This window comes from Eurosta solidaginis, chromosome 4 (assembly GCF_040869045.1).
Source record: "Eurosta solidaginis isolate ZX-2024a chromosome 4, ASM4086904v1, whole genome shotgun sequence".
In the NCBI taxonomy this organism is placed as follows: Eukaryota; Metazoa; Arthropoda; class Insecta; order Diptera; family Tephritidae; genus Eurosta; species Eurosta solidaginis.
The window spans coordinates 111,257,680-111,277,834 of NC_090322.1; the positions used below are offsets into that span (position 1 = coordinate 111,257,680).

The window sequence follows — 20,155 nt, forward strand, 5'->3', positions numbered from 1 at the left end:
GTATACATGCGCGTGGAAAGTGACGATCAGGTGTTCATACACTTACTTTTAGCAAAAACCAGAGTAGCTCCAGTGAAAACCATCTCGCTACCACGTTTAGAACTCTGCGGCGCCGTGCTGCTTGCAGAAATCATGGAATCAATATTCCGAAACATTCATTTGGGATCAGCAAAAGTTCACCTCTGGACGGATTCAACCATCGTACTAGCATGGATAAGAAAGCCGCCCTGTTCCTGGTCAAACTTCGTCGCACACCGAATCACTAAGATCATCGATATGGTCGGTAGCAAGGACTGGCTTCACGTGGACTCGGAATCTAATCCAGCGGATCTAGGAAGCAGAGGCCTAATTGCATCAGATTTGGTCAACAATTCGTTGTGGTGGCAGGGACCTTCTTGGCTGCAAGAAGACAATTCCCACTGGCCAGCACAAGAGACCGAATACAAAACGTCCGTTGAGGAGAAGAGGGCACAAACATATGCCACGACAAGGGTAGATCATGTAGATATTCTCGACCGTTTTTCAAATTTACCCAGGGCTTTAAAGGTTCTATCCAATGTTAGGAGATTTTACAAACGAATTCACCCAAAAACTAAAGCAATGTTCCACGAAAGGTCGTGTATCATCTCAGCCGATGAGATTAAGGCAACGACTCAAGCATTAATACGAGTCTGCCAGAAACAATTTTACGGGACAGAATATGTAAAATTGAAAAATAGGGAACCTATCGATCGAAAGAGTGAAATACTGTCACTCAACCCATATATCGACAAAGATGATATTATTAGAACAGGGGGCGTCTAGGGGCGTCAAAAGACATGTCATACAACGAGCGTCATCCGATCATCTTGCCTTACAATTGTAGGCTGTCTCGCCTTACAGTTATGATGGCTCATTATGACTCCCTTCATGGCGAGAACCAGCTCATGCTCCGTCTCATCCGAACCCAATACTGGATACCGAATGTCAAGACCATGATCAGAGCCGTCATCCACAATTGCAAAACCTGCATTATTCATCGAAAGCAGGCACAGTCCCAACTTATGGGTACCCTTCCCTGCGAACGGACTACTTTTACCCGCGCGTTCACCAATACCGGGGTAGACTTTGCGGGGCCTTTCGACATCAAAAGCTACCGCGGTAGAGGATGTCGACTGTCAAAAGGCTACGTATGCCTTTTTGTCTGTTTCTCCACTAAGGCCATTCACTTAGAGGCCACTAGTGACCTCAGCACCCCATGCTTTCTCGCAGCCTTCTCGCGTTTTATCGCGAGAAGAGGATGTCCGAAGAACATCTACTCCGACAATGGTACAAACTTTGTCGGAGCATCAAGATCTTTACGATCCGAATTTAAAGCCTTTCTGGCCGAAAGCCGAGACAAAACAGTCTCAAAGTATAGCCATCAAGCATTGAGCTGGCATTTTATTCCCGCCGCCGCTCCCCATATGGGCGGCCTGTGGGAAGCGGGAGTGAAGAGCTTCAAAAGCCACTTCAAAAAGATCGCGTCTCCCCATAAGTACACCATGGAGGAGTTCCAAACCCTTTTGTGCAGGATTGAGGCGTGCCTCAACTCGCGCCCACTCAGTCCAGGGTCGAATGACCCAACGGATCTGGAACCACTAACCCCAGGACATTTCCTAACCGGCAGCCACCTGCTGGCTCCACCAGAACCGGATGCCAGTGAGAGCTCTGCCTCGATGATCAATCGATGGCAGAAACTCAAAGCCCTCCATCACACCTTCTGCAAACGATGGAAGGTGGAATATCTATCCGAACTCAAAAACGAGTGAAGTGGAAGCATCCCAAAGAAAATATAAAAGTGGGAGATCTCGCTGTCCTCAAAGAGGACAACTTATCTCCCAACGAGTGGAGGCTAGGTAGAGTCGTCAACGTACACCCCGGCGAAGATAACCGAGTTCGCGTAGTCGAGCTCATAACAGAGAAGGGTCAAGTCAGACGACCTTTGGTCAAACTGATCCTTCTTCCAGCGGAGGAGATGGATTGCGAGAGGGCCAATAACTCCTCATAACAATCCCTCCGTTCCTCTCCCTCACTCCCTTCCGAACTCCACCTTTCTATCGAGACCCAAAAACAAACCCGAATTCACTCGCTTACCCAGAGCGAGGGCACCAGAAAATAACCCCCAATCAACTCGCTCCCCCGAACGAGGACACCATACCACTCACTCGTTACCCCATAACGAGGACACCAGAACCACCCTAATGCAGATCCCCATCTGCCACAAAACACTTATTTTTAATTTTCAAAACCAACCCACAATTCACCCGCTCTCCCAGAGCGAGGATAGCAAATCAACCCAACTTCACCCGCTCACCCCGAGCGAGGATGACAGAACACCTACACACTCGGCCAAAGGCGCGAGGCCAACAAAAATGTATCAATGTATGTATTGAAATAGCTATTTAAAAATAGTTAAAATGGAAACCAACCGTTTCCTTCTTAACTATAAATACAATCAAATAAAAATCCATGCGCAACTACCCATAGAGGTTGCACCTAACCAATACGTGCCTCCTTTCGAAAAGGAGGTATCTTCTTTTCCAGCAACTGCAGAAAAAATGAAATTCTGAGTTTTTTTTGTTCGTGGTGTTCTATTGTTCGTATAATTTTTTTTCCTTGTAATTGGCTACATTGAAGGCGAAAGCACCAAGCAAACCCGATGTTTCACTCGATTAGGCATTCAATAAAGCAATAATGAGACAGTTGAGAATTTGTATTTTTTATCGAAGATTGAGTTCGATAGGGCTTTAATGTAGAAAACTTTGATAATTATTTCATTAGCGCTCCGCATGAAATTGGTATTATATTTGTAAAACAACATATTCATGCTTATATAAAACACAAACATTAAATTTTATATTAATAAAACTTTTTTTTTTACAAATGCAATTAAAATAAAAAGAGCATCAGATATACATACATAATTTGGTCAAAGTGTTCGCAGTGGTTTTTGGTTTGAGTATGAATAAAGTTTCAAAAACTGTATAAAGTGCAAAACAAACTCGCATAAAATCCCTATGTGATAACAGTAGAGGCATTGCGTCCAGTAAATTTCGGCAGCTGAGAAATTTCTAAAGCAATATCAATCAATGGTTTAAGCATTTCGCTAACCAAACCAAGTACATTATCCTTCTCATAAGAGTCAATGTATAAACGTACAGTAGCCCCAGAACTGCATGTGCCACTCAACCGGAATATAATGCGACTGCCATCCTCAAAAACAATACGTAAACCCTGCTTCGTAGCAACAGATCTGTCTACTGGATCAGTATAACTAAAATTGTCTGCAACCTTAACTTTATAAGTTTTGCCATCGCTTATAAAGCTCTTGCCTACAAATTCTGGATTTGTTATATTCTTCTCCATAGTTGCAATCATTTCATTATACGGTTCCAATTCACATTCCTCATAATCGTAACGTGTAAAATAGTTGCGCCCATAGGTGGCCCAATGAACTTTGAGGATATCTTCGATTCTTTTGCCGGTGTGCTGCATAACAGATAGCCAAGCCAAAACAGCCCAAATGCCATCCTTTTCGCGTATATGATTTGAACCGGTACCGAAACTCTCTTCCCCACATAAACATAAACGTCCTGCATCCATAAGATTACCAAAGTATTTCCAACCGGTAGGCACTTCAAATACCTCTTTACCCAACTTCTTACCAACCAAATCAACCGCTGATGCAGTTGGCATACTTCTAGCGAAGCCTTGTATACCACTCTTCTTAAAATATGGTATACATTCTAAATTATTTGCAATTACTGCCAATGAGTCGCTTGGTGTAACAAAGAATGCACGGTGACCAATTATGATGTTGCGGTCGCCATCGCCATCGAATGCAGAGCCAATAGCGTAATCACCCTGTGCCACAGCTTGTACTAAATCCTTGGCGTAGGTTAAATTCGGATCAGGATGTAGGCCTCCAAAATCAGGTAGTGGTGTTGTATGTACTACACAACTCTCTGCGGCACCCAAACAATTCAAAAAGATTTCACGTACATATGAACCTGTTACGCCGTTTAATGAGTCGATACGCATTTTAAACGGTTTTCCAGTAGTTTTGCCACTAACAAAATCACGCAGTTTTTCAAAATCGAAAATCTCTTTCATATGTGACACATAATTTGCCACTGAATCGATAACATCAACAACGAACGGCTTGCCATTCACTTCATATTTGTTTGTACCTATTTTATTAATTACAATCTCTAAACCATTGACAATTTTGTACTCTTTAATTGCAGTGGATAGTTGGTAGATGTTATTGGTTACTGCATCTGGGGCGGGTCCACCATTTTCGCAATTGAATTTGATACCGAAATCATTTTCGGGACCACCAGGGTTATGAGATGCGGTGAGCACAATTCCACCGAGGGCCTTATACTGACGTATCAAACTTGAAACTGCCGGAGTAGACAGTATACCATTTTGCCCAACCAGTAATTTTGCAACTCCATTTGCAGCACACATACGTATAATAAGCTCTGCTGCTTCCTTACAATAGTAGCGCCCATCACCACCAACAACAAGTAGAGCTCCATTTAATTCGCATCCAAAATACAGTTTTCAGTGTAATTTTGTTGCGTGAATACTTTTACCTTTTGCGTAATCCACTGATGCCGGGTTTTCTGGCCCTCATATGGCTTTGTCGTGGCTACAGTAATATTTTGCATTTTCGAAGAATTTACAATTCCATAATTTAATTAAAAGCAAAATGATTGTATGATAAAGATCTACTAACGTTCGCTATACTCAAATTCTGACAATTACCCATGAGTACAACGCCCATGCCACGCAAACTGGTACGGATGTTTTGCATCTGTTTTAAATCCAACAGTGTCAGCGCCGACAATAAAACGTTTCGGATATTCATCAAAAAGTTCAACAACTTTCAGGAAATATTAAGCTTTCCAAGCAGCTTTGTTCTCCCTAACCATCGTGAATCAAGTAGTGTATTAGGGACTCGTAAATCGAATTTAAGAACAAAGCGCAAACGTGTGCAATCGACGGTGTCTTTGACCAAAACTCTATTGATAGATTTTGGATTTCAAATAAGAACAAAAAAGGGACCCGTACATAAAAACATCAATCAGAAATAATATATGTAGGTATATGACGATAGTAAGCACATCTATGAAAAATAGTGCTGTTATATATGTATATTAATATATATCGATATTTATATAGTAATGTTTAAATATACAAATATACCTACATTTTTTCGTTTGAACGCTCCAAACTTTTAACGTTGAATCTTTACTACCACTAACAATTAAACGTGAATCAGCAGACCAAGCTATTTCTTGAATCTTTGCAATACCATCTCCTGCACCTTTGGAATATTTAAGGTTACGATCGGTGACTGGATGGAAAGGTCCCGTACGCAGTACATAATCTGTATTCCGAGCAATATTATTCACCCAATGTGCATGTCCGGAAAAGGTTCGATAAAGCACTCCATCACTTGCACGCCACATTTTTACAGTGCGTTCTTTAGACGAAGTGTATATAAGGCCACGCCGTAGTAAGAAATGAAATGAAAGAACGGAAAATCACTTGATACACTTCCCGTTGTTTCAATTCATAGGAATTTTACATTCCATACACGGGTGTGTATGAATGTGCACAATATGTTTGTCTTTGCTGCTAGTAAATATTTACCAGTGCACGGACCTTTTTTAAAGGCAAAATGTTGGGAGACGAAAAATGGTAGTAGAAGTTTCATGAAAACGATAACTACGGTTTATATTTGTCACAAAAATTACCAATTCATTGTAAAACAAACAAATCACAAAATAAATTACATACCAAAACGTCTAACTACCACAACAATTCTCCAATGAACCAAAAATATTGCCACAAAATAACCGATTTCGGCATATTATTCGGAGAAGTATTCACACACACAAAAAAAAAAAAATGAAAGTGACAATAGCGCCGAAAAATTATTTGCGTGCTCAGTTACTACATTCATTTCATAAACAAAACCTACGCCGTCATTTCCGTTTTGACTTTCGGCACAACTCTGTTCAAATTTCGTTGGGGTGGTTACTGTAACCGCCTAATATTAGTTGGTTGTGCTCAGCAATTCATTACGTGACAAGATGATCACAGTATTTGTTCCCAATGCGACAATGCTGAAATATTGGTAGATTTTAGGCCTCGGTGGTAGTAGTAGTAGAAAATGAAAATGGGCCAGAAAAGTTAGTAAACCTACCAATGCGGTAAAGTCCGTGCACTGACTGTCCATATACTTATACCAACGTATATACATATACATGCCGAGTTAAAATGTACACTATATTAGGGATGCATAAAAGATGCGGCAAACGGGTACGCAAAAACCCGTTTCTGGCAAATCGGTATCGGAGCCAACTACCCTTCTGGAACCGTGCCTTTTGCTAAAGGCCATCAATAAAACAGCACTACAAGCGTACTTGGGGAAAAGTTGAAGAAATAAGTGAAGGGCAATACAAAAAAAAAATGATTCATTCTACAAATTCTTCTCTTCGTCCAAAACGAAGATTTTTTTTTCCTTACATAGCATACAATTTGCTGTCCAAATGTTTTTTTTGTGGCGGGCAGGAAAGTTGTTGGTTTTTAGCACCAACAACACAAATAACAGCGACTCAAAAGAACCCACGCTATACACTTCACACACGGTACACATCGTTCGCGCCTTAATCGATGGATGCTCCCCCACCACAGTGATTGCGGATGAGCTCGCCCAGGAGCTCCAACTTCCTACCAGCAGCATTGGCGGGCAAGCAGGATGTCTGCTGCGTATCCGAGGAAGACACGGACAGAACAAAAGGATTGCGACCCATGCTGCGGTCGTATCCAATTTTCGGCACATGACACCCACGACCAGCATCGACAGCGCTATCGCAGCCCCGTACGCACATCTCCGTCTTGCGGATCCGCAGTTCCATGCATCCGCGCCGATCGGCCTCATCCTAGGAACAGATGTCTATGCGGAGATAATATTACCAGGGATTCTGCCCACCACTTTTGGCCCTTTGCTGGCTCAGAGTACCATCTTCGGTTGGGTACTCTCGGGCACAACCAAGGCCTAACATGAAAATGTTCGGTAACGACCGAAATACAGGAATTTTTACACTTTTTATTCTTTTTTTATTTATTTTTTATTGAATTTCTGTTGTACACAGTCGCAAGAGGTGTGCATTGTGACTTCGTACAAGTGAAAAATCTTTCTATCCCTCCATTGACATACCTACGTGTCAAATCATAGCTGACAGGGAGGACGGCTGTCGCGAAGGGCCAAAGAATGGAAGAAAGGTTTCCTTTTCTTGTGTTCGCCGTTATTAAATTGAAGTGCCATGAATTGCGCATTTGCTTCAAATCAGCGTTTCCTTTAAATTTGTATACAGAAAATCAGACTACAGATTAATACTCACTCGCTGTTCACTATTGTGAACGTTTTATCAAAAATTCGCCACTTGTATGAATTCACAATGGAGGTGTGCGTTTAAAATCCTGTATCATTACAATAAGTTATTTTTTATTGAATTTTCTTCATACAAAATTCTATGCTTGTTCATTTCCAATGAATTTGTAATAAACGGCAAGAAATATGAACATATATATCTTTTTACTTTTTTGCAATCCCTAGCTCTAGGCAAACATGGCTCAGGCTTCTAACCATGACGGGAAAGTGGCGAATGACCGAGGCATCCGCAACCAAGCTCGCACTCTACGCAACTCATCGTGCGTGCTGCCAAGCCGGCGGACTGGCCGTCGTTAGGTTAAGTTAGTTATACGTTTTTTATTTTATTTTTTCCTCTTCTTTACGGTCGGTGATCCTTGGAGGACTGTGAGGTTGCGTACCGCAAGGGAGGCGGCATGTTTAGGCCCAATGCCTAACTTTCACTTGATTGACGGCGCCCCTCCCTAATGTTTAATAATATTTCCAGCCACCCACACTCACGCCGCATTTGTGTGCATGCATGCACATGTATGCGTTGCGTACACATGCATGTGTGTGTGCAGGTTGTCAGCACCCATGCACGTATACGTAAGGGTGGTTGTGTGTGTGGTTTTTCCCCTCCTTAATACCAGAGGACCTTTTCGCGGCTTAGCGGTTGTCATCAACGGCACAACCGGCCTCTTTCTCGATCAACCGCTTAACGACACGCATCGTCCAAGGATCAACGCCGTACTTTGTTATACAGGTAAAATATCACTGGTCACCTTTGCATTGTATATTTCCTTTCAATTCAATTAAATACATTATTATAACGAGGAATTCCTCTTGGTGTTTTCTTTCTCGTATTTCTTTCGAGTGCACTATCAACCCGAGATCGACCCGTGTGCGCCTACCCATTGCCGGTTTCAGACGCACCCAGGCCGAACAGTGTAATGAGGTAGGGTTAAGTATCAACCCTAACAAGACATCCATTGTGCCCTTCACCACGAAAAGAAAACTGGAAGGGATTAGACAAATCACAAGGGATGGAGTACACGACTGGGGTGAAATACTTGGGAGTCATGTTTGACTCTAAGCTCTTATGGACATTCTCTTATGGACTACTCTTATGACAATACCAGAGCAATAATGGTGTGCAGACGTATTGCAGGAAAATCCTGGGGATGCAGCCCAAAGATCCTAAGATGGATGTACACTATCATAGTGAGACCTATCATAGTGTACGGAGCAGTTGCGTGGGCATCAAGGACAACCATGGTGACCGTACAAAAATCACTCACGAAGCTTCAAGGCTTAGCGTGTGTCTGCATTACGGGAGATATGCGAACATGCCCGACAGCAGCAATAGAGGTGCTGTTTGAGTTAACGCCTATACATATAATACTTGAGCAGGCAGCTAGGAGAACTTTAGTAAACATAGCTAAAGAGGGATATGGAAGAGGCAAAGTGATAGTCACGGAGCATGGCGAAGCTGCAGGAGCAGATTCCACTTATCCAACTTCCCAGAGATGATACGAGGAAGATAATTAAGTTTGAGAAGCGCTTCAAAATAGAGCTGGGGAACAAATGTACGTGGGACACCTCCAGGATTGAAGCGCTTCACCAGGAACATACTATAATATGGTACACCGATGGCTCGAATACACCGGAGGGCATAGGAACGGGGATCTTCGGTCCCCGAACCAAAATATCCCTACCACTCGGAAAATATCCGAGCATCTTCCAAGCCGAAGTTGTCGCCATAAGCCGGTGTGCAGAGATAATTTTACAGCGGGGATATACCAACGAGAAAATCGCTATACTCAGCGACAGTCAAGCTGCACTCAAGGCATTATCTTCAGTTGAGATTAAATCATCAACAGTTTTTGAGTGCGTAGAGAGGTTAAACCGTCTAAGAGTTAATAACACCATCCGTCTAACATGGGTACCTGGACACAGAGGAGTAGATGGTAACGAGCGAGCGGTCGAGCTTGCCAGGTTGGCAGCGACCGGAAAGCTAATAGGTCCCGAGCATATGGTCCCAATAGGGTCACATACAATAAAGGAGGAATTTAGACAAAAGGAGGCGTGCCTCAGAGAACAACACTGGCGTGAAAGTCCAGGACTTCGGCAGTCAAAGGCACTAATAGGAGGGTACAACTCAAAGTGATATAAGGCTATGATTAATCTCCCAAAAAGTAGCCTTAGGATTTTAACAGGTATACTCACAGGTCACTGTAGGCTAAAGAGCCATATGCATAAATTGGGTATATCGGCTAGTAGCCTCTGTCGATTCTGTGATGCCGAAGATGAGTCTGCAGAACACATCCTGAAGGAATGTGATGCAGTCGCGAGACGAAGGCTTAGGATCCTAGCATCATCCAAATTAGAAAATAGTCACATACATTCTCTGAAGCCGAGAACCATTCTGGATTTTCTCAGAGAACTCGGCTTGGATGAAGTGTTGTAAAGAGAATAAGGGCACAATAGACCAATAGGTCGCAGTGCTTAACCTCGCAACATCTATCTATCTATCTATCCACGATAATTTGCGTAGTTTTTCTGTTGTACAATCTATATGCCTTCGATTGCTCGCTGTATCCGAGTAAAACACAGTCAACTGCTTTGGAGTCCAATTTCCGCCTATTCTCCTTCGAAATATGTACCATCGATTTGCATCCAAACACTCGAATCGACTCTAAGTTGGGTTTTATTTTTGTCCAGACCTCTTCGGGTGTAATGTTTTTCATATTACGACATGGAGTGCGGTTAATTAAATATGTTGTTGCTGCCTCAGTCCAATACGTTTTCGCAAATCAGCGTGTAAAAGCATACAACGTACTTTTTCAAAAATTGATCGATTCATGCGTTCCGCAACTCCGTTTTGTTCTGGTGTATATGGTGCAGTAAATTGATGGACAATCCCGTGCTCTGTAGTGAATGATTTAAACATTTTGTTGCAGAACTCTTTACCGTTGTCAGATCGTAGAATTTTGATTGTTGCCCTTTGTTGGTTTTCCACCAACTTTTTAAAATTTACAAAGAATTGAAATACCTCGCTTCTTTGCTTCATTGGGTATACAAACACTTTTCTACTGAAATCGTCCACGAAGGTAAGTAGATACTTTGACCCGCCAAATAATAATGTTGACATCGGGCCACACACATATGTGTGTATAATTTGCAACAACTCAGTTGCACGATTGTCAATATGTTTAAACGATGCACCTTTCTGTTTTCCCTGTGCGTACTGTTTTTGCTTGTATGGATTCAAATAACCATTTTGTAAATTAACACCTTCAACGTACATTTTGATGCCATGTAAATTGCCTTCACATGCATGGCCCATGCGCCTATGCCACAAGTTTGTTCTATCATTGCAGTCAAAGCACTTGCACATGGTTCTATTATGGAATTAAGTTTGTACAAATCACCTATTAGTGGAGCAGTTGCTATCAAGATTAAATTTCTCATCAAAAATTCATCAGTTTTTGTCATTAAACACAATAGTTTTGCCACGTTTAGCCATTTCGGAATACATAGCACATCATTGAAAGTTACGTGGGAACTATTGCTTTTACCACCAGAACTTAAAGTCATGCTCACGTCTCTAGCACACTACACATTGAGACGTTCATTGTTTCCCACAATGATTTCTTTAGACTTTGGTTCCCGCAAATTTTGTAGGTTATGTGCATTGCCTGTCACGTGGGCAGATGCACCAGAATCAATAAACCATTCGTTGGAGCTTTCGTTTTTTCCATCAAAGATGAAGACATCAACAATAAATTATTAAAACTTTTTTTTTTTATTTTGAGGGGCACCTGCTTGCGTAATGTCCTTTTTCATTACACTCGAAACAAGTTACAGATTATTTCTTTTTAGATTTGGACACATGCTTTTTGTTGTTGCTTTTTGACACCAGTGTCATAGTATTTTTGTTAGTGAATTCTTGCCTTACTTCTTGCAGAAGGTTAGTTCTTACTAAATCTGTAGTAAGCTCTTTCCCGCTATTGGCAATTGCCAACAACATTGGTCGATATACATCTGGTAAACCACTTAGCATAATTTGTGTAACGATATCGTCAGGAATTTTAGTGCCAGATTTGTCAAGCTTTTGTTGGGTGCATGACATCTTATTTACTTAATCTTCCATAGATGTAAAATCAGAAAGTTCCAATCGCATTAAATACTTTAACAAGTCCATGCGACATAAAACACCATTGTCCTCGAACGCTGTTTCACGGGCATCCCATGCAGCTTTTGCTGTTGTGCAGTTTTGCACATATGAATAGTTCGAGGACTGAACAAGTAGTCCAAGCGCTGAAATCGCATGCAGATTTTTCTCCACATCAGTATCGGAGCCTTCGATACATTTCCACAAGGTACGACTTCGCAGCGAACTTTTACGTGTCGTAGTTCTCACGACCTATCAGCTTTTAAATCTTTTCAATCCCCATTGTAATAAAGGTGTGTGAACTTTACCCAAGACCACTATTGCGCGTCAACAGCAATATTATAAATATATTTTCAATACTTTATGTTACAATATTACTCGAAAAATATACACGTGTAGGCCCATAACCTGTTAGAAATATACGAGTAAAAGAAAAGACGTCTTACTGCTTTGAGAGTTTGAGATCGAGACAGCTTTTATTCAAAGTGTATAAAAAGTATAAATGTCAAAGGACAAGTAAGAAATAAAGAGTAACATACGTTGAAAGCTCTCATACTTCATAAATCTATTACATCTACAACAACCTGAAATCATACCGCATTTCCCGGCGGAAGCCGCAAACTTAGCAAGAGAACGAGACCTGGCGAGACATCTCAACCCTAGAGACCTTCATATTAGGAGTCTCAACTCGGATAATATACTTACTTACTTACTTAATTGGCGCTTAACCGTCTAAACGGTTATGGCCGTCCAACAAGGCGCGCCAGTCGCTCCTTCGCTCCGCCAACCGGCGCCAATTGGTCACACCAAGGGAGTTTAAATCGTTTTCCACCTGGTCCTTCCAACGGAGTGGGGCCGCCCTCTACCTCTGCTTCCATAGACGGTTTCCGATAGAAACACTTCCTTGGTCGGAGCATCATCTTTCATTCGCATAACATGGCCTCGCCAGCGCAGCCGCTGCGTTTTAATTTTCTGGACTATGTGGATGTCTGCGTATAGCTCGTAAAGCTCATCATTAAATCTTCTTCGGTACTCGCCATCGCGTAGAGGTCCATAAATCTTTCGAAGAACTTTTCTCTCGAACACTCCCAAAACTGCTTCATCTGCTGTTGTCATGGTCCATGCTTCTGCTCCATATAGCAGGTTGGGTATGATAAGTGACTTGTAGAGTATGATTTTCGCTCGCCGAGAGAGGACTTTACTTTTCAATTGCCTACCTAGTCCAAAGTAACATTTCAGTGCTGATGTTGTTGCTAGTGTTGATGCTAGTTCCCAACTAAACTCGGATAATATGCGGCTGGTAAATGAACACAAACGTACCAAATAAGAGGAGCATCTAAGGAACTGTAACATCTCTGCGGGTTTGGTAAATTGTGGTCTACGGTCAAATCCTTGTCTAATCCAACTAAACGATAAAGTATCTATAGCCTTCGGCGACAAAACTTTATCTGATTCGAAGAAATGTGCGATGGCCTTTTGCCGACAATTTATAATACATTCTTCTGTAGGCAAAGCCAGAGGTCGTACTAACAGACGGGCTCATAAACACAAAAACGACGTACCACACATTACCATCACCCCCACAGGGGTTGAAGTAGCCATCGACAAGGCCATGCCCTCCAAGTCCATAGGCCCAGACTGAATAGCCATGTCAATGCTAAGGGAATAAACTACCTAACGCACGTTTTCAGCCTGTCGCTGAAATACTTTATCATTCCTGAACAATGGAAAATGGCATTGATAATTCTGCTACCAAAGCCTGGCAAACCAGCAAACGAAGGCGAGTCATATTGGCCGTTATCACTCCTTTCGCCAGTAGCGAAGACATTTGAAACCGTTTTTCTCCCTCATTTCACTGAAAATCTTCGCCTGGCCACGCACTACCTAAAATGCACAGCACCTTTCTATATATAAAAACTCTCTTCCCCACCAGAAGGAGTTACAATCATATCCTATGCCGATGACTGCACGATTATGGTAACGGGACCTGGCCCTTCAGTTGATGAATTAGTTCCTAAAATAAACAGCTATCTCCCCGATCTTTCTAGTTTCTTCACCTCGCGCAACCTGCCATTATCATCAAAATCCACGGTCACTCTGTTTACGACGTGTTAGGAACAGATGTCGCAAATATTGTGTCACACTACCGACTATCAATCACCCAATTAGGGGTAACGGTCGATAATACTCTAACCTTCAAGGCTCATGCCACCGAGATTGTTTCTAAAGTACAAAATCGCAAAAAAATCCTCAAGTAGCTTTCGGCAGCACATGGGGAAAAGATAAAGAAACGTTGCTAACCAGGTACAAAGCAATTGGGAGGCCGCTCATGAGCTACGCGACACCAGGTTGATCGCCTGGTCTTAAAAATACACACTGTAGGCTTTAGACCTGTCAAAATGCTGCTATCAGAATTGCCATCGGATTTCTCCTCATGACCCCCGAACACGACCTACATAGTGAGGCCAAAGAGCACAATGAAATGCAGTTGTTGTAGCGATAACGTTGCTCCCCGAAGGCTTTGGGGAGTGTTATCGATGTGATGGTCTTTTGCCGGATACAGATCCGGTACGCTCCACAGCACACTTAAGGTGCTAGCCCGACCATTTCGGGAACGATTTATGTGACCACATTAAACCTTCAGGCCATTCCCTCCCTCCGCACCCCCAAGTTGCATGAGGAGCTTGGGGTCGCCAGAGCTTCGTCTGTTAGTGAAACAGGATTCGCCGCGGATAGGTGAGGTTGACAATTGGGTTTGGAGAAGCTATATATTGCGCTGGCAACCAGAAGGGTTGCGCTACCCAGCCCCTTGAATCTGGTATTTTAGTCGCCTCTTACGACAGGCATACCTACCGCGGGTATATTCTGATCCTCTAACCCGCTGGGGTGGCATCCTCAACCTCGTTGGCAGTGATGGTAATTGGTGACGCGCTCAATTTATGTTTATGTGCGTGTCTGTTGCCCCTCCGTATATCTTTGTCGACCGTATAATGCATTATATATTGTCGGCAGAGAGTGCTCGCGCATTTTTTCGCATCCGACAGCACTTTATCGCCAAAGGCGTGGAAGCTTTGGCATTGTGCGTAGACGGATTCGATAGGGACTTTACGGTGGACCAAAGTTTACCTACACCGCCAGAGAGGTTACAACCGCTTAGGTGCTCCTCCCATTTCGCCCGCTTGTGTTCATCCACAAGCAATCTGATGCGTTGGTTTATATCCCTTATTTGGGGGTCGCCGGGATCGAGCTGCCTTATAAGGTCACGTTCTCTCGCTAAATTTGCGGCCTCCGCCGGAAAGTGGGGCCGAATTTCGGGAATTCTACCGGCGGGAATGAAACGAGCCGAGGCGGATTCAATGACCTTGCGAAAAGCACGCTCCCCTTGGCGGGCATCAGTCGGGATAGGGAGGGCAGCAAAGCGGTTGTCTGTAAAGGATTTGTATTTGTCCCACTTTCCTTTTTTAAAGTTTATAAAAGTGCGTTTTTCTGTGACGATGAAGTCGGCGGGACGCTCGAGCGAAATAAGTATAGGCAGGTGGTCGGATGCCAATGTTACCATCGGCTGCCAGTTGACGCAGTTTACGAGTACTACGCTCATGATTGATATATCCGGCGAACTGTTACAGCTTCCTACCATACGTGTGGGGCGTCTCCGTTTATTGTGCAGAACCTCGTTTCTTCTATTTGATCCGCCAGAATCTTACACCTAATGTCCGCCCGCAAGTTTGAATGCCATAGATCATGATGGGCATTGAAATCGCCTAAGATAATGCGATTATAGCCAGTGAGTAAGGCGCTGATATTAGGGCGGTATCCACTGAGGCAACAGGTGGCAGGACGGATGTAGATGTTGATTATTTCTAGGTTTGCATCACCTGACCCGACAGATAAGCCTTGACGTTCTAAGACACTGTCCGTGCGGCCGATGTCGGGATCAAATATATGATATTGCACAGTGGTGTATGATAAACGCGAGGCCACCTCCATTTCCGCTTTATCGATCTTTTCTGTGAACATTATACCCAGAACAGGCCTGCAGAGCAGATCTTGCTGTGAGTTTAGTCTCTTGGATCGCAGCAATGCTGATGTTGTGCCGCTTCATGAAGTCGACTATCTTCGTGATCTTCCCAGTTAATCCATTACAGTTTAACTGCAGAATTCTGAAGTGCATATGGTGAGACGTCGTCACTCTGGGAGTAAGTGACGGGTGACTACGCCTGGGTTGTGGAAGCCTAGGACGCAACTGCTGTTGTGGCCCTGGGACTGGACGTCCTTGGGTAAGCATTGGGGTACCCGGCGTATTTGGGTATGCGGCCTGGCAACATGGCGCAATGAAACCCTTCGGGGGGTTGCCGTCGCGGAGACCAGAACATCTAGGAAAGTGGCACCATCCATGGCAGGAGCTGCATTGGGCGGATGTCGCAAACATATATATTCTGTACTGGAAGACGGTGCAAAGGGAGGTAGGGACTAAAAGTCTGTTTCCCTGCCCTACACAACTGCTGCCAGAAAAGAGGGGGAGAAGACGGGGCAGGAGCTGATGCTCGGCATTGCTCCCGACTCTACTACGGAGATTGTAGGTATGAGTGGGAGCTGCCGTAAGAGTTGGTGCGCCGTGGTGCGCGAGCAGCAGCGGGTACTTGTTGTGGCTTGCGGAGCAGCGGGGCTGATGGAAGGTAGTGGAGGGGCGCTAAGGCGTAGACTACGGGACGCCCTAGGACGTGAACAGCAAGGAGCCACAAAAGATTTATAGAAGTTACGTGGACGTCTGGTTTTGGGATCTAGCCCAGAACAACCTGTCCGATGCAACCATCCCTTACACGAGACACACTGACAAGAGTATGACCGTCCTAAAAAGATTATTTTCCGGCAGATGCAACAAAACCATTCCTCAGGACTGGGGTCAGGAGACGGACCCGGATTGGGTTCGTTACCTTCCCGGAGCAAGAGAATATGGAGCAGTCCCGCTGCAAGGAGCTGATGGGAGTATGAGTTGTGGGAGGGACACAACAAATTAAATGGGGTTACACTGAAATGACAGTCGTGGGTTGGGAAAAATCCCGAGTCGCTCCGGTACATAGAACCGACTGCCTTGGGAAGCGATACCGAGATGATCCTAATTTGCTCTGCAGATATCATTTTAAATTCGGAAGTAAGGCTAGGAGATCTGAACAGCCATGTTGTTTTTCAAAAAATAGTGCAAAAAACTAGTCTTCTGCTGTTGCAGCGACGAACAACGGAAACTTAGAAACTTCAACTCGTCGCTTGTTTATATTTGACAAAGATAATAAACTTAATTTTCTTATCGATAGTGGGGCAGAAATTTCAGTCTTGCCGGTTTCAAAATTTGCATGTAGTAAGAAATCTGACATAATTTTAACAGCGGCTAACGGTACTATAATTTCAACTTTCGGTACAAAACTTTTAAATATAAATTTACGGCGCGAATTTCCATTTAAGTTTTCAATTGCGGATATTGCTAAACCAATCATAGGTGCGGATTTTTTATGTAAATATGGGTTACTTGTTGATATTAAAAATAAACGTTTAGTTGATCCGTTAACTAGTCATTCTGTAAATACTATATCACGATTTTGCAACGTCCCTCTTCCCAAAATTTTTTTTGTGGGTAATCAATATACAAAGTTTTTGAAAGAATTTCCATCTCTGATATCCGAACCAGATTATACGAAGCCAGTTAAGCATGCTACGGTACACAGACTTGTAACTGAAGGAAGCCTTCCTTTTTCTAAGCCCAGGCGCTTAGATCCTATAAAATTCAAAGTAGCAAAAACAGAGTTCGATTTTTTGTTAAAATCTGGAATTTGTAGGCAATCAGATTCATCCGTAGCATCTCCTCTTCATCTAGTACCCAAGAAGGACGTTAATGATTGGCGTCCTTCTGGTGATTTTCGTAGGCTGAACGTAGCAACAGTACCCGATCGTTATTCATTGCCTCATATCCATGATTTCAATATGAACCTTCTCAACAAAAACGTTTTTTTCCAAAATTGATTTAGTAAAAGCGTATCATCAGATACCAATGGCCAAAGAAGACATATATGTATAAAACGGCAATAACAACATCTTTCGGTATGTTTGAGTTCTTATGTATGCCCTTTGGGTTGAGAAATTCATCCCAAACTTTTCAAAGGTTTATTAACGAAGTTGTAAGTGGTCTAGACTTTGTATTTGCATACGTTGATGATTTGCTTATTGCAAGTAGAGATGAAAAGTAACATTTAAGGGACAGACTTGTAACTGAAGGAAGCCTTCCTTTTTCTAAGCCCAGGCGCTTAGATCCCATAAAATTCAAAGTAGCAAAAACAGAGTTCGATTTTTTGTTAAAATCTGGAATTTGTAGGCAATCAGATTCATCCGTAGCATCTCCTCTTCATCTAGTACCCAAGAAGGACGTTAATGATTGGCGTCCTTGTGGTGATTTTCGTAGGCTGAACGTAGCAACAGTACCCGATCGTTATCCATTGCCTCATATCCATGATTTCAATATGAACCTTCGCAACAAAAACGTTTTTTTTCCAAAATTGATTTAGTAAAAGCGTATCATCAGATATCAATGGCCAAAGAAGACATATATAAAACGGCAATAACATCTTTCGGTATGTTTGAGTTCTTACGTATGCCCTTTGGGTTGAGAAATTCGTCCCAAACTTTTCAAAGGTTTATTAACGAAGTTGTAAGTGGTCTAGACTTTGTATTTGCATACGTTGATAATTTGCTTATTGCAAGTAGAGATGAAATGGAACGTTTAAGGGACAGACTTGTAACTGAAGGAAGCCTTCCTTTTTCTAAGCCCAGGCGCTTAGATCCCATAAAATTCAAAGTAGCAAAAACAGAGTTCGATTTTTTGTTTAAATCTGGAATTTGTAGGCAATCAGATTCATCCGTAGCATCTCCTCTTCATCTAGTACCCAAGAACGACGTTAATGATTGGCGTCCTTGTGGTGATTTTCGTAGGCTGAACGTAGCAACAGTACCCGATCGTTATCCATTGCCTCATATCCATGATTTCAATATGAACCTTCGCAACAAAAACGTTTTTTTTTCCAAAATTGATTTAGTAAAAGCGTATCATCAGATACCAATGGCCAAAGAAGACATATATAAAACGGCAATAACAACATCTTTCGGTATGTTTGAGTTCTTACGTATGCTCTTTGGGTTGAGAAATTCATCCCAAACTTTTCAAAGGTTTATTAACGAAGGTGTAAGTGGTCTAGACTTTGTATTTGCATACGTTGATGATTTGTTTATTGCAAGTAGAGATGAAAAGGAACATTTCAGGGATCTGCGCATACTTTTCGAGCGTTTATCGGAATACGGTTTAAACATTAAACCTAGCAAATGTATCTTTGGAGTTAGTAACATAGATTTTTTAGGGCACAACATTTCCGGTTCTAGTATTAGACCATCAGATGAAAAAGTAGCAGTAATTCGTAGTTTTGAGCTTCCGAAGTCTTTGAAATTGGCTCAAAAGTTTATTGGAATGATAAACTAGTATCATCGATATATTCCGAATCTTGCTGAATATGCAAATACAATATATAATTTAATTAATAGCACAAATAAGAAACGGGACAAAACACTAATTTGGGACGACACATCAACTAAAGCATTTGAATGTATCAAAGAAAAATTTGCATATATGATATTATTGAATCATTTTAATAAAGATGCAAAGCTTTCTTTGAATGTTGATGCATCAAATACAGCGGTTGGTGGTGTCTTACAGCATCCTTTTAATGGCAAATCAGAACCAATAGGTTTCTTTTCCAAAAAGCTTTCAATATCAGAGACCAAATATAGTACATTTGACCGTGTGTTGTTAGCCATATATTTAAATATTAAGCATATTCGCTACCTCTTAGAAGAACGACAGTTTACAGTTTATACCGATCATAGACCCTTAATTTTTGCTTTAAATTCAAAAACGGAGCGTAGTCCGAGACAGACGAGGCATCTCGAATTTATTGCGCAGTTTACAAACGATATACAGTACATTAAAGGAAAAGATTATATAGTGGCTGATACATTATCACGAACTTTTGAAATAGAAGCAATTAAGAATTTCGACCTAAACTTTAAAGTATTGCAAAATGAACAACTAAAAGATAGTGAATTGGCCGAAATAATTGCTAGTAATAATTGCCTTAATCTTAAATTAATTAAGGTTTCATTTTTAAATTTCAATATCTGGTGCGAAGATTCGGGTGAAAATCGAGGACAAGTTATTCCAAACAGTTTATCGGATATGGTCGAAAGTGGTATTAACGGATGCGCATCACTGCCAGTTATAAGAAACTAATTGCGAAACTTAACTCCTTCTAACTGTTCAAAAGTTATTTAAAAAAACTGGCGCTTTCGATGTCAGCTTAACAAAGACTTTGCATCACCCAATTCACCAAGTAATTAAAACAAAACACTAAAAGAAAAGTTATATAATAAATTTATATGCTCAATTTCCCTTTTTTTTCAAAAAATTAATAATGAACAATGAATTCAAATAA

At 42.0% G+C, this 20,155-nt stretch overlaps 1 protein-coding gene and 1 pseudogene across 1 annotated transcript in view; both read right to left on the reverse strand.

The window, feature by feature from the left end:
• LOC137250137 (uncharacterized) overlaps window positions 1-20,155 on the reverse strand; it is a 165,824-nt gene that overhangs the window by 58,178 nt on the left and 87,491 nt on the right. The gene's annotated exons all lie outside the window — the stretch shown is intronic.
• LOC137248120 (phosphoglucomutase-like) lies at window positions 3,037-4,697 on the reverse strand (annotated as a pseudogene).